Below are 12895 nucleotides of genomic sequence, written 5' to 3' on the forward strand. Positions count from 1 at the left end.
CGCACTCTAGCGTGTGGCGCTGCAAACTTCTCGCACGGAGTCGGCCGCGCAATATTTCGCGCGTTTGCGGCCTCCGCTACGCGCCTTTCTGTTTATTTTCATGCGTCCGTTTCCCTCTCTGAGTTTCTCCACAAAGCACGCTGGGCTACTTAGTGACGCCAGGGGGCGAGAATTATTCGTGAAAGCGTTACGCCCCCCACATACTCTTCGTCAGCTCTGCCCAGACAGGCGTTAAGACTCGGGGACTTGACGACGCCAGCCCCGAGAGACGTCTCTTGCACCGGCGGCACAACGTCTTCTTGGCGCTTCGCTCGAAGAGGCAGCGCGAGATGCCACGACGAAACATCGCGCCAGGTAAAAACGGGGAAGAGACGGTGGAAGTGACGAAAGAGAACGCGTAAATAACGCTGCAGAACATTTCGCTAAGTTAGACTGTTATACGACGGCCCCCTCCCCCCACCACACCCTCACCGCCTTGACTTAACTAAGCGCCAAGGTATAAGTAGGCAGTTCTCAGCACGCCAGACGGCTAAAGGTGGCTAAACAAAACTAGGATAGTTATTAGGCCCCAAGGAGCAAGCCTGAAAGAGGTCGATATGAAGACATTTCCGTATATGGAGGAAGAAGACATCACGGCTTTGGAAAAAATACCTCCTTGGATGTATGTGTCTTAAGAATCCTTGTTGACCACTAAGAGAGAGCCAGCCAAACACACTGTCCTCTGGTCTCCATTTCGCTGCGTCTTGTCGCTTTCCCGATGAACGACGGTCTCGACGCATAAGGGCGCGCAGTCGAAGCCCGGTTGAGTGGGGTGGTGTCCACCTTTGCGGGCTGTTTTACTTTCCACGTTCGTCCTAATTTTGCGTCATATATTTCTTGTGCGCTTGCTTGCTTACGAGTTCGGGTGTGTGGGCGTCTGTGTATCCGTATACAGAGCACTCGAAAAGGTGGGAATTAATGTACCACCGTGCGAACGTGCAAAAGGTCAGAAAAGGGTAAGAAGGAGGAATATGAAGTTAGTTAGTTGTGTGCTGTGTGGTACGCTGAGATAATCTATATTTACGTGGGAGTCTCTAGATGATTTTTAGTCCAACCTCCTTGTCGTAGAAATGTAGGCAGAGCTGCTAGCTCACAACTGAAAATTTGAAGCGCAAAGTAAGGTACACTGAAATTACAAACAACATAATATGCGGCGAGACCAATTACAGTTACGTTCTCATGTAACAAATATTATACCTTAAAAAAGAACTTTTCAGTGGGACGAGAAGACGTGCGCTTTTTTCTTTCTAGATTTCACCGCTCTCAATAATTTCCGACACACCGGCGAATGTTGCAGGTGTGAAATTGGCGAAGGCTTCGTCCGCATGAGAAAAAACAACATCAAAAAAGATGATTTTAGATGTGCATCAGAAGCATCGCTTGTAATATTACGTGTCCCCACACACAAAAAAAAATGACCTTTCAATTCCGACTCCAGCCATGAAAATGCAAGCTACTGTTCTGAGGTACGGGCAACATGAAATAATTTGCGGAACAATTCCTCCTCACTGGATTACATCAATCGTTCAGCGCCAATATACACCTCTTAGCAACACCACACAATAACAATGCAAATCGTCGGCTTGAGCGTTTGTGGTTTTTTATGCTGCAAGAGCTATCAGAGCGGATCATATAAAAAAAACACACAATAACGAGCCAGACAAGCTTGGAAAGCAAGCGCATACACTCTTAGAACTAAAGGAGTGCAGAGGAGTGCCCAGAACACACTTTGAAGGAGTATTCGCTTGTCCCATATTCCACTCCTTTTTCCAGAATAAAATTACTCCCTCTGGACAAAGAGTGATCCAACACCTACTCAAGGAGTACTGTACTACTCCTGCAATAGAGTACAGGCACTCCTCCGAGGGAGTAAAGCTACCACATTGAAACAGCATCCTACTACTCTTTCAGGTAGAGTTCCAGGACTCCGTTTGTTAGAGTGACTATACTCCTTCAGGGAGTATCAGCCCAGATCTTATTTTACTCCTTCAAAAGGAGTTTCACGTGTTTTCAATGTATCCTACTAATTTTCTTATTTCACATATTCTTCTGAGCAAGTTGGTCATATGTTTTGCAGGATCCACCTGCGCTACATCTACAAAAGAGTAATGAGCAAAAGGGATTATAATCTTTGAGTAGAATAACTTTTGCTCATACAACTACTTTATGGCTACACTACAGTTTGCACATTAGTATGGTGCTCTGTCTGCGTTGGGAATAACAATGGTTCAAGAAATAATGACACAAATGTACAACACTGATAACTTTTATTTCTCAAGTCATTGCTGTGATTGCTGTGGCTGCCCAAAACACGCTCGGGAGGCGCTCGCTAGGATCAAGCCCCATTAGTGTCTCAAGCAGCAGACAAACCCGCTTTGTTTTTGGGGTGTACTTGACATTAAATGCCAAGAACACTGCCAAAAGCAAAGTAAACCCATCTACCAAATCCACCGCAGTGAGCTGTAAGCGCTCAAAAGAAACTAAGATGCTGGATGATGCCGTAGCTTGCTCGGCTGAGTGAAGGAGCTTTGGCTATGCGTGCATTTCTCCGGGTGCCTGCAAACATGAATGAAAATAATGCAAGTAAGAGTCAATTCCAATGCCCTTTTCATACTATCCTGCATATAACCCCATGGAAAAAAAGAAAGAATACAACTAGAATGTACTGATCGTGTGTGTCATGTCGCCACTAGTGCGTACCTATATTGTGACCAAGTGCAGACACCTTTCATTGCAAACCTTCATTCAGAGCTACAATTTTATTAAGCCCAATACAATTATTACTATCCTAGTCCTTTCAAAAGCTGTGTGCATGTAAAACAAGCACATATTTACCAAATGAAAATTTTAACATGAGCAAGCTCTTCTGCAAGTATCATGATCAGCCTGACTACGCCCACTGCAAGGCAAAGGCCTCTCCCATGTTCTGCAATTAACCCTGTCCTTCGCCAGCTATGTCCACCGTGTTCCTGCAAACCTCCACCCATGGAACTTTTTGCTGCTTCCTGCTACGCTTGCCTTCTCTTGGAATCCACTCCGTTACCCTTAAGGACCAGCGATTATCTTGCCTTCGTCTTACATGCCCTACCCTAGCACCCTTTTTTCTCCTGATTTCGACTAGGATGTCTTCAACCCGCGTTTGTTCCCTCACCCACTCCGCCCGCTTCCGATCTCTTAACGTTACGCCTATCATTTTTATTTCCATAACTCGTTGCGTTGTCCTTAACTTAAGCTGAACCCTCTTCGTTAGCCTCCACGTTTCTGCCCCATAGGTGAATACCGGTAGGATACAGCTGTTGTATACTTTTCACTTGAGGGGTATTGAAAAACTGCCATTCATGATCTGAGAGAACCTGCCATATGCACTCCACCCCATTCATATTCCTCTAGTTATTACCCTTCATGATCCGGATCAGCGGTCACTACCTGCTCTAAGTAAATGTATTCCCTTATCACTTCCAGTCATTTCTAAAACCACACCTATTGTGCTTGACGGTTTCTTGTCACATAATACATTGTGCAGTTTAAAATATAAGGTAACCTTGAATCGGGAAAACACCTAAACCAATGACAGTTTTCTTGCTGAAGAGAAATGGCTGTTGCAATTCCTGTTTCTCAGATACCATTAACTGAATTTCATGCTCTAAAATAGTCAAGGAAAAATTCAATATTTTTCATCTCAAAGAGGCAGACAACAAATTTCAGTTTGGTTTGGGTTGGTTTATGGGGTTTAACGTCCCAAAGCGACCCAGGCTATGAGAGACGAACTTGCTTTGGGGCTAGTTGGTTCATGATTGAAGTTCAGAATGGCGCAAAAGACACACACACAGGAAAAAAGGGGATGACACAAAGAACGCCTACTACCAACTGAATTTATTTCGGAAACACCCTCTTTTATAAGGCAAGACATATCAAACACGAACCGGAAGCAGAAAAAACACATATTCATGGTTTGATTTCACATTTTGAAACACCATCGGCAGAAAAGAAAAAGCCACAAGAACAAAAAACAGAATCTAGAACTACACGTGCCCGTCTAAGAAACCCAGCTCCTGGCGGCATACTTTAATCGCTGAAGTGCTAATGCACGTGGACCCAGCTTTCTGTATATGGTATGCTTCTATAATCTCTCTTTCAAATCGCTCCTTGCCTCGGCCGATAAACGTTGCCTGTTCCAGCATCGGTCCGCAATCTCTGCACTCCCTACAGTGATCCGGCAGGTTGCCCCTGTCATTGTTTTTAATTGTTCTTCTGTGCTCGCTAGCTCTCTCATTGAAACACCGGCCAGTCTGGCCAATGTAGGCGGATCCACAGCTGAGCGGTATGCGATACACGACTTCGGACTTGCATTCAGTGAACCGTATCTGATGTTTGATAGCGCATCTTCGGGGTCGTCTGTTCATCATGGAGCAAATTTTTGCAAGTTTGCATGGTGCTGAAAACAACACATTTACACCATATCGACCCCCTACCTTCTTGATATTGTGCGCTATCTTATGCATGTACGGAATTACCACCACAGGCCTCTTGTCTTCCTGCTTGCTTTGCGTATCACCGCTAGAAGTGACCTTGATTCTTTGTAGCAGAGATTCACATATCGCTGTTATCATCATACACGGGTAGCCAGCGCTACCCAGTCTCACTAGCTGCTTGTCAAAGCCGGCCTGCACACAATGATCGCAGGATTTCGAGAGAGCTGCGTGTAAGCACGTGATGGCAATGCTGCGTTTGACCAGTTTGGCGTGGGCACTGCTGAACGGCATGAGGCTTTTCTTAGAACGGGGGTTGTACACCCAACACACATGGTATTTTTTGGAAAAATCAAACAGAATGTCCAGGAACTGGATTTTACCCTCTTGAGGCAGTTCCCAAGTAAAGGTGTAAGGTGTCAAAGATATCTTTGACGATGCTGTTGCTGATGTTCTTAACATTTTTAGAGACAGTTCTCAAGGCCTTACCTTTACTTGGGAACTGCCTCAAGAGGGTAAAATCCAGTTCCTGGACATTCTGTTTGATTTTTCTAAAAAAGACCATGTGTGTTGGGTGTACAACCCCCGTTCTAAGAAAAGCCTCATGCCGTTCAGCAGTGCCCACTCCAAACTGGTCAAACGCAGCATTGCCATCACGTGCCTACACGCAGCTCTCTCGAAATCCTGCGATCATTGTGTGCAGGCCGGCTTTGACAAGCAGCTAGTGAGACTGGGTAGCGCTGGCTACCCGTGTATGATGATAACAGCGATATGTGAATCTCTGCTACAAAGAATCAAGGTCACTTCTAGCGGTGATACGCAAAGCAAGCAGGAAGACAAGAGGCCTGTGGTGGTAATTCCGTACATGCATAAGATAGCGCACAATATCAAGAAGGTAGGGGGTCGATATGGTGTAAATGTGTTGTTTTCAGCACCATGCAAACTTGCAAAAATTTGCTCCATGATGAACAGACGACCCCGAAGATGCGCTATCAAACATCAGATACGGTTCACTGAATGCAAGTCCGAAGTCGTGTATCGCATACCGCTCAGCTGTGGATCCGCCTACATTGGCCAGACTGGCCGGTGTTTCAATGAGAGAGCTAGCGAGCACAGAAGAACAATTAAAAACAATGACAGGGGCAACCTGCCGGATCACTGTAGGGAGTGCAGAGATTGCGGACCGATGCTGGAACAGGCAACGTTTATCGGCAGAGGCAAGGAGCGATTTGAAAGAGAGATTATAGAAGCATACCATATACAGAAAGCTGGGTCCACGTGCATTAGCACTTCATCGATTAAACTATGCCGCCAGGAGCTGGGTTTCTTAGACGGGCACGTGTAGTTCTAGATTCTGTTTTTTGTTCTTGTGGCTTTTTCTTTTCTGCCGATGGTGTTTCAAAATGTGAAATCAAACCATGAATATGTGTTTTTTCTGCTTCCGGTTCGTGTTTGATATGTCTTGCCTTATAAAAGAGGGTGTTTCTGAAATAAATTCAGTTGGTAGTAGGCGCTCTTTGTGTCATCCCCTTTTTTCCTGTGTGTGTGTCTTTTGCGCCATTCTGAACTTCAACTATGAGAGACGCCGTAGTGAAGGGCTCCGGAAATTTCGACCACCTGGGGTTCTTTAACGTGCACTGACATCGCACAGTACACGGGCCTCTAGAATTTCTCCTCCAAAGAAATTCCAGCCGCCGCGGCCGGGATCGAACCCGCGTCTTTTGGGTCAGCAGCCGAGCAAATTTCAGTTGCACATTTTTTTTTTTAATGATGCATAAGGCATTACTATGCACGGATAACCACACAGTATTCGCCTATGACTGCTAAATAATTTGTAATTAAATATCTTCTCTCTCCTGCTTCACTTTTAAAAACTGAGCAATGGCATCAAAGGTCAGTATAAGCCAGGGGAGGCATGAGGAAAACTGCAATATAATTGCGGCTTCGTCATTCATTGTGATTCCGACTCTTAAGGCAGGCTGGCTTTAGCATTGTAACTAATTAAAATGGTGAAGTAGCGATATCGTAGCTTTTTTGTGCCTTCCATAACCTATACTGAACACTGATGTCATAGCAATTGCTATGCTATTGAAACAGGGAAGAAAAGAAATCTGGTTGTAATTATTTAGCGATTGGAGACGAATACTATTCAACAATTCTATGTATACGAATGCCCAGCACGTCGCTACAAAGAACACACATAACCAAAAATTTGGTGTTTATACTCATTTAAGATAATACTACTTCCCACGCAAGAACACGACAGCCATGTGTAAACTTTTTGCTTTCATAGTAATAAAATCTATCCAACGACAAGTTAGGCACAGCATGTCTGCTCTTTATAAATATGCAATACTGACAATGTTTGACACTAGCATTTGGCATGAACGAGATAACTGTGATTACTTCGCACATTACGTGCCAGTCCATACTATTATGCACAATTTAGATTTGCAAATGTAATGTGTAATTCTCTATGACTGCCACGTTAGTGCACTGCAAACCAATGAAGTTGTCTTGCATTTGCAATGTTCTCACTACTTTTATGCAACACTGATCACTTCAGTATATCTGCATCATTCTGTTAGACGGCCACGGGATAGCTAGAATTAAGGCTATTTTATGTGATGGAAACCATTGACTGGACAACAAAGAAGAAAAGCCTCAACTACTGTCCTGGTGCTGGGACGTCTAATAAGAGCTCAGAAAGACTCGGTTTCAATACGCCAGACCCTCCGCATAACATTACCCTGTGCGAAAATACCCCACCCCACCCTAGCTTAATTTCTGTCCACATGCACCAAGGCTCACTGCACCTGTTATAAATATTGCCCTAAATATTGCAATCAAGCTGCCCGTGTATGCATAGGCTATCTGTGCATGGAGAAAGAAAGAAGTTGTTAGGAATGTTTCACACCAAAAACAGAAAAAAAGGCAGCCTGTTTCTCAGAAACAGCTAAGAGCATGAAATGGTGTGTCCAAAAAGATTAGGCTGCTTTGTACTTATTTATGACAACGAGAACTGTCAGAGCTGCGCTTTCAAAAATTCAGGAGCTTTGTGCACAAAAGTAGCTTCCGTATGCACATCTTGCAGCACCAACGTTTCCGAATTGAAACGACCGATGAATATGCACAGGAAAAAGCAAATAGAGAGCGCTTGAATTTAAAAGAAAAGCTACCTTGCACAATCAGAAATTTCGCGACAGAACCTTCCAAACAGTGACGTGTACTGGTTGCGGTATACCGAATATATACCTAGCAAATAAGTGTGCGCTTTGTTCACGAGCGGGATTCTGTGGCGGCAATGCTACAGCTCCAATTCCGAAAACCTAACGCTGCAAAAATTGAGTTTTCAAAATACGTGCGAATGCACGATACACTTTTGCACACATTTAGAACTTTCAGTAGTGAAACACAGACAACGAATCTTGTGTATGCGTCTTCCTTGGCTGGTAAAAAAATTCTTCTATAAGTCTCCAGTTTGCCTGTGTACTCCACAAATTCTAGGATCCCTGTCCGCTACATGTCAAATTTCACTGAAGCGAAAGTAATACAACCGACAGCTGATGATCTGCTAGGGCAACAGGATTTCAAAAGTTTGAGAAGGGCAGTGGGAGTCCAATCTAGGTGGAGTAGTGAAATTTGACTAGTAACAGACAGGGATCCTCCAATCTGTGGAGGAAGCCGGCAAATTGGAGACTTACAGAGGAATTTTTTTACCCGCCAAGGAACACGCATGCACAAGAGAGAGAGAACCACAGAGGACTACGGCTTTTACCAGCCCTTGTCCTGTGCGGTTCTCTCTTGTGTATGCGTCTTTTTTGGCTGGTAAAAAAATTCTTCCATAAGTCTCCAATTTGCCTGTGTCCTCAACAAACCGCAGGATCCCTGTCCACTACTAGTCAAATATTTCAACTCCACCTGGCTTGGACTCCCACCGCCCTTCTCTGTGGAGAAAGGGTGACAGCAGCTGGCAAAGGACAAGGTTAACTGCAGATCAACTGGGGAAGCATTATCCTGCACTGATTTTGACGGCAGGTTCACAAGACAAACAAAATCAACTCGAGGAGCGGGGTGCACATCATGCGACTGAATGTCAATGGCCAGTGAAAATGGCACCAGCACTGTGGAATGCACATGCAGAAAACGAGACGCATTTTTTTGTCAACTTTGAGTAGCAGTCTACTGCACTTTTAAAGAGCAAAGCTCTCAAGTATGGCAACACTGGCACTTTTTGTTTTACTGGGGTGAGGGTCGTCGTGAGGGTTGAAGTACATATTTCTTTTCGATCCACTGTGTTAATTGCGAGCTATGTTTACCTAATAGGGGCTGGGCATCTAACATCACCGTTATTTCTTTGCAGCAGTTAAAACAATACAGCATACATTTTATAACATGCTTAACGAATTTTTGGGAGCAGCATGCTTTTACCCTTCTACTATTTGTTGCTACTGAATCAGTTTGGCGTTGACAAAAGATCTGTAATAAGGAGTAATTACTCATTGACATCCACTCGAGCACAGCCAAATGGCTACAAAGGAAAGCTATACAGCTTTCACAGAAACTTCGTAGTTAAAGAAAGATTCGTCCTGGTCCGGTGTTCGAGCTCAGAACCACCACTTCACTGGAGCAGTCGCTCTACCAATTTGTCCAACCTGGACGGCAAGCTTATGGTAGGGCGAGAGCGAAGTGATCAATAACTCGAGTGGGAACTGTGTTGGTCCAATGTTTTAGGACCCCTAAAACATTGGACAAACTCAGTTCCCGCTTCAGGTTACCTCTAAAACATTGGACAAACTGAGTTCCCGCTTCATGTTACAATACTGAGTGACATTTTGGTCTATACACCAGAAATACCGGTAAAGCATCATGATAGAACACAATGTTTTTTAAAGGGATAAAGGAATATGTTCGCCCTTTCAGAGGGCACATATGCATAAGAGGCAACATGTGTGAAATAGTCACTGCACCTGAAGCAGTGTAAACTCCATTATGTTAACAGCAGCAGTCAAAAGCTTCATGAGCGACTATTTCATACAGATCATGCAATTACATTCATGTAATTCAGGATCAGATTCATGTGATTATACAGGGAGGTACTGCTGCTAAGTGCACGTAGAGCTCTGCATGCATTTCTAAACCCGGCTGTGAGCCTATGTCTACGAAATTTTTCTAAATAGGCAGGTAAGGTATGCATCACTGGAAAACAATACCTACCACAAACAGCTGAGGAGAGATAGCACAGCCAAAAGCTGGAAGCACGAATGACCCAGTAGATACTGGCAGCTGGCAACTGCAAATAAATATGTCAGAGCAACTGTTGTCAGTGGCCGTAACAATGTCATGAATGACAAAGAAGAAATTGTCTACTGCTTCATAAATTAGAATAAGGTATTCACATAGGAACACAAAAAGCAATGAGATGGCCCATGACAAAAGAAATGAACAGATTGTATGTGATGCACCGATATACATTTTTTCAGTAGATTTACATGACTGTCACAACCGCATAGAAAGATGAGCAGGCTGGAATACCACTATTTTTATGCATGATGAAAAGAGCGTAACTATTCGAATATAGCATGCACAGGATTTAATTATTACTACTAGGGTGCTTTGGAGCAGCACCGAAGGTATTTTTAAATTGAACGTAGCGACCAGTAGACTCGTCTGCTTTGCACAAATGACGAGAGGATGGAAAAGGCATGCATTCATTAGCAAGAAGCACGATATCTCACATCACAGCATGAAACGAAAATTGGTATTGCATTTAACAAATCTGCACAGAAATAAAAACTGCCTAGTGGCAATGCAAGTAAGAGCAAGGGAAAAAAATACCGAAGAAAACTGGTGAGTGTGGTGCAGGGAGGTCTGTGGGTAGGGTCTCGTGCCTGGGAATAGTTCCGAGCGCGGAGAATCGCCGGCAGCACAGCTGGTGGCAGTCAACCAAGAATAAATAAGACAAAGTGAAAATCAATAACAAACCATCACCGATATAGCGAACGACTTGACAGCGGGCCGCACAAACGAGGGATATAGCAAAAAGCTTGAAATCCTAAATAAGTGCGCAGTTGCATCCCAAACAGTTCTCAAAATCTGAAGGCGAGGAAGCATCGACACCTACACCTCAGGGCAGACGCAAGAACGATCTAACTTTGACATAATACTGTGTCAAATTCTGTTCCATGGGGAAGCACAGATAAAAATTTACAAATGACTAGGCAAGGGATATGCCCCAGCCTTTTACACGCGATCATTGTCCCCGAAAAAATTGTATGACAAATATTAAGGCGTAAGCACTAATCCCACGAGTACACACACTGAGCACTGTCTGTTGGCAGCTGGCCTAGCGCGAGTGCTCTGTCGCGCGGCACTGCCGCTCATCGTCATCTTCTAAGTAGCACAAATCAATCCGACGGACACCAGCCGCGAGGCAACTCGACCGTTGTCAGTTCCCTTGTCTGTCCGCAGCTGGCCTAGCAAGAGCGCTCTGCACGCTCATCATCCTCTCCTACGTAGCACAAATCTATGCTATTGGAATGTAATAAACATTGTCTGTTGTTTTTCGCAGCGCTAGCAAGCGACCGCATAACTCTGTTGTGATAACTGGTGGCCGCGGCCGACAGCGCGCCTGAATACGTAGTGCGCGGGCCGCGGGCCAACGGACCGTCGTGTGAATCGGCCTTAACGCATTATAGCTGAGGCAACCGCACGCAGACTGCCTGCACTGCCATCCCTATATAGGCGCACACTAATAACGCGTGCGAATAGAGATCAGAAGTAAAGAAACGTACACGGGACTCACCGTTCAGACGGCTCATCAAGGCTTAGCAAAACCGCACATTCTTCTTCGTTGCCTCTCCAGATGACAAGAAGTCGTAGCGCTACCTTTCTTCACGGCTTTACCCGTTCAAAATCACCAGTGTTGACAGGGCGTAATTCTCGTCGTTGGTTTCCAAAACACACTTGTGTTCTTCATACACGTCCACCGCACGAGCACTCAAACAATGCTACGAAAACCCAAATAACACAAAACGTGACGACGGCTGCAGTTTTGCTTCGTTGAAAAAACCTACAAATGCGCTTTTTTTATTACTAATATTTGAATTGTGTTCGCAACAAAAACAACTTATATTTTTTCATTTTATTTCTTTATTAAATGCGAATACCAAAGCGCTTTTAGATACTTTTGCTGACATGTCGTTTGTAGAAGCTGCGATCCTGTGATCCCATCCCCGGGTGTCCTAGCAGACGACGGCGCAGACGACGCTGTTGACGGAATGCAATTTCGATTGACGGCAGCGAAAATCCCTTAAATGCGACAAAAAACGCGAAGAAACGCACCGTATCGCAAACTGGTCCATATCAAGGATATGTTCGACGCGAGCGGTAGGACAAAGAGCTGCTGCGATGCATTACTCAACGCGACACTGGCATGCTCGACGGAGATCTACATGAAACAGAGCTTAAATGTGACCCGTACAAGCGGATTACTGTGATATCAACTGCGTTACGGAACTACGACGATACTTGCTTCACACTTTAGCTTATATGCAACAGCGGCCCGCACTCGCCGCATCCTGTTCGAGTGTACTTTCACTAGCAAAAGCCCACATGCATGGAAGCCGACAGAAGCAACTGTCTTTTCGAGTTCAGATTGTTCCGAGAAATACGAGCAGCTTACTTTAGCACGTACTCGAATTTAAGTTCTCAGCCTGTGTGTCACGTACGGTGACGATGGCGTCGAGGACGAGCTTAAGAATCGCCTTAACGTGGCCGCAACGCAGCCGGTATCCCAAGCATTCGTGCGCTAATTGTTGTTCACCTGTACTGCGAACGTGCGCTCAGTCGCAGGCCAGCCGCTAGCTGCTCGATTTACCAGCCTTGCGAGTACAATTCGCAAGTTTCTGAGCCAATCTGTGAGTGAGCCGAGCTTTCAGCAATGACGCTGCTCGCGAGCGCGCCGCGCGACGAGCTTCGGCCTGCTCCCTGGCTGCCGTATTCGTAGCTAAGCCTAGGAGGTTTCACTTCGATGCCAGAGCTGAGAGCGCTTAGAAACTGGCTAGCGCTGAGGTGCTACTCTTTGCATTGTAAGTACGTTTTATTGTGAACTATGTCTCGTAGTGAAATAAAGATATGCTCGGGTCGACCCGAACGGTGATGATGGCGTCGAGGACGAGCTTAAGAATCGCCGCAACGCAGCCGATATTCCATGCATACATGTGTGCTAAATTTGTTCACCTGTGCTGCAAACGTGGGCATAAAGGCTCGCTCAATCGCAGGCCAGTCGCTGCTCGATTTTCCAGCCTTGCGTGCGCGATTCGCAAGCTACGGAGCGAATCATTGAGCGAGCCGAGCTTTCGGCATCGACGCCGCCCGCGGTCGCG

General features: G+C 45.2%; 1 long non-coding RNA gene across 1 annotated transcript; it reads right to left on the reverse strand.

Annotated features, from left to right (window-relative positions):
• Positions 1–2287: 2287 nt before the first annotated feature.
• On the reverse strand, positions 2288–12502 carry LOC149371487 (uncharacterized). The gene is made up of 3 exons (XR_016286887.1): positions 11314–12502; positions 10347–10440; positions 2288–2595 (listed from the first exon to the last, which is right to left on the reverse strand). It is a non-coding gene; the product is annotated as an uncharacterized LOC149371487 (long non-coding RNA).
• Positions 12503–12895: the final 393 nt, after the last annotated feature.

Source organism: Amblyomma mixtum, chromosome 1 (assembly GCF_055824585.1).
Source record: "Amblyomma mixtum isolate Tamu chromosome 1, ASM5582458v1, whole genome shotgun sequence".
Taxonomy (NCBI): Eukaryota; Metazoa; Arthropoda; class Arachnida; order Ixodida; family Ixodidae; genus Amblyomma; species Amblyomma mixtum.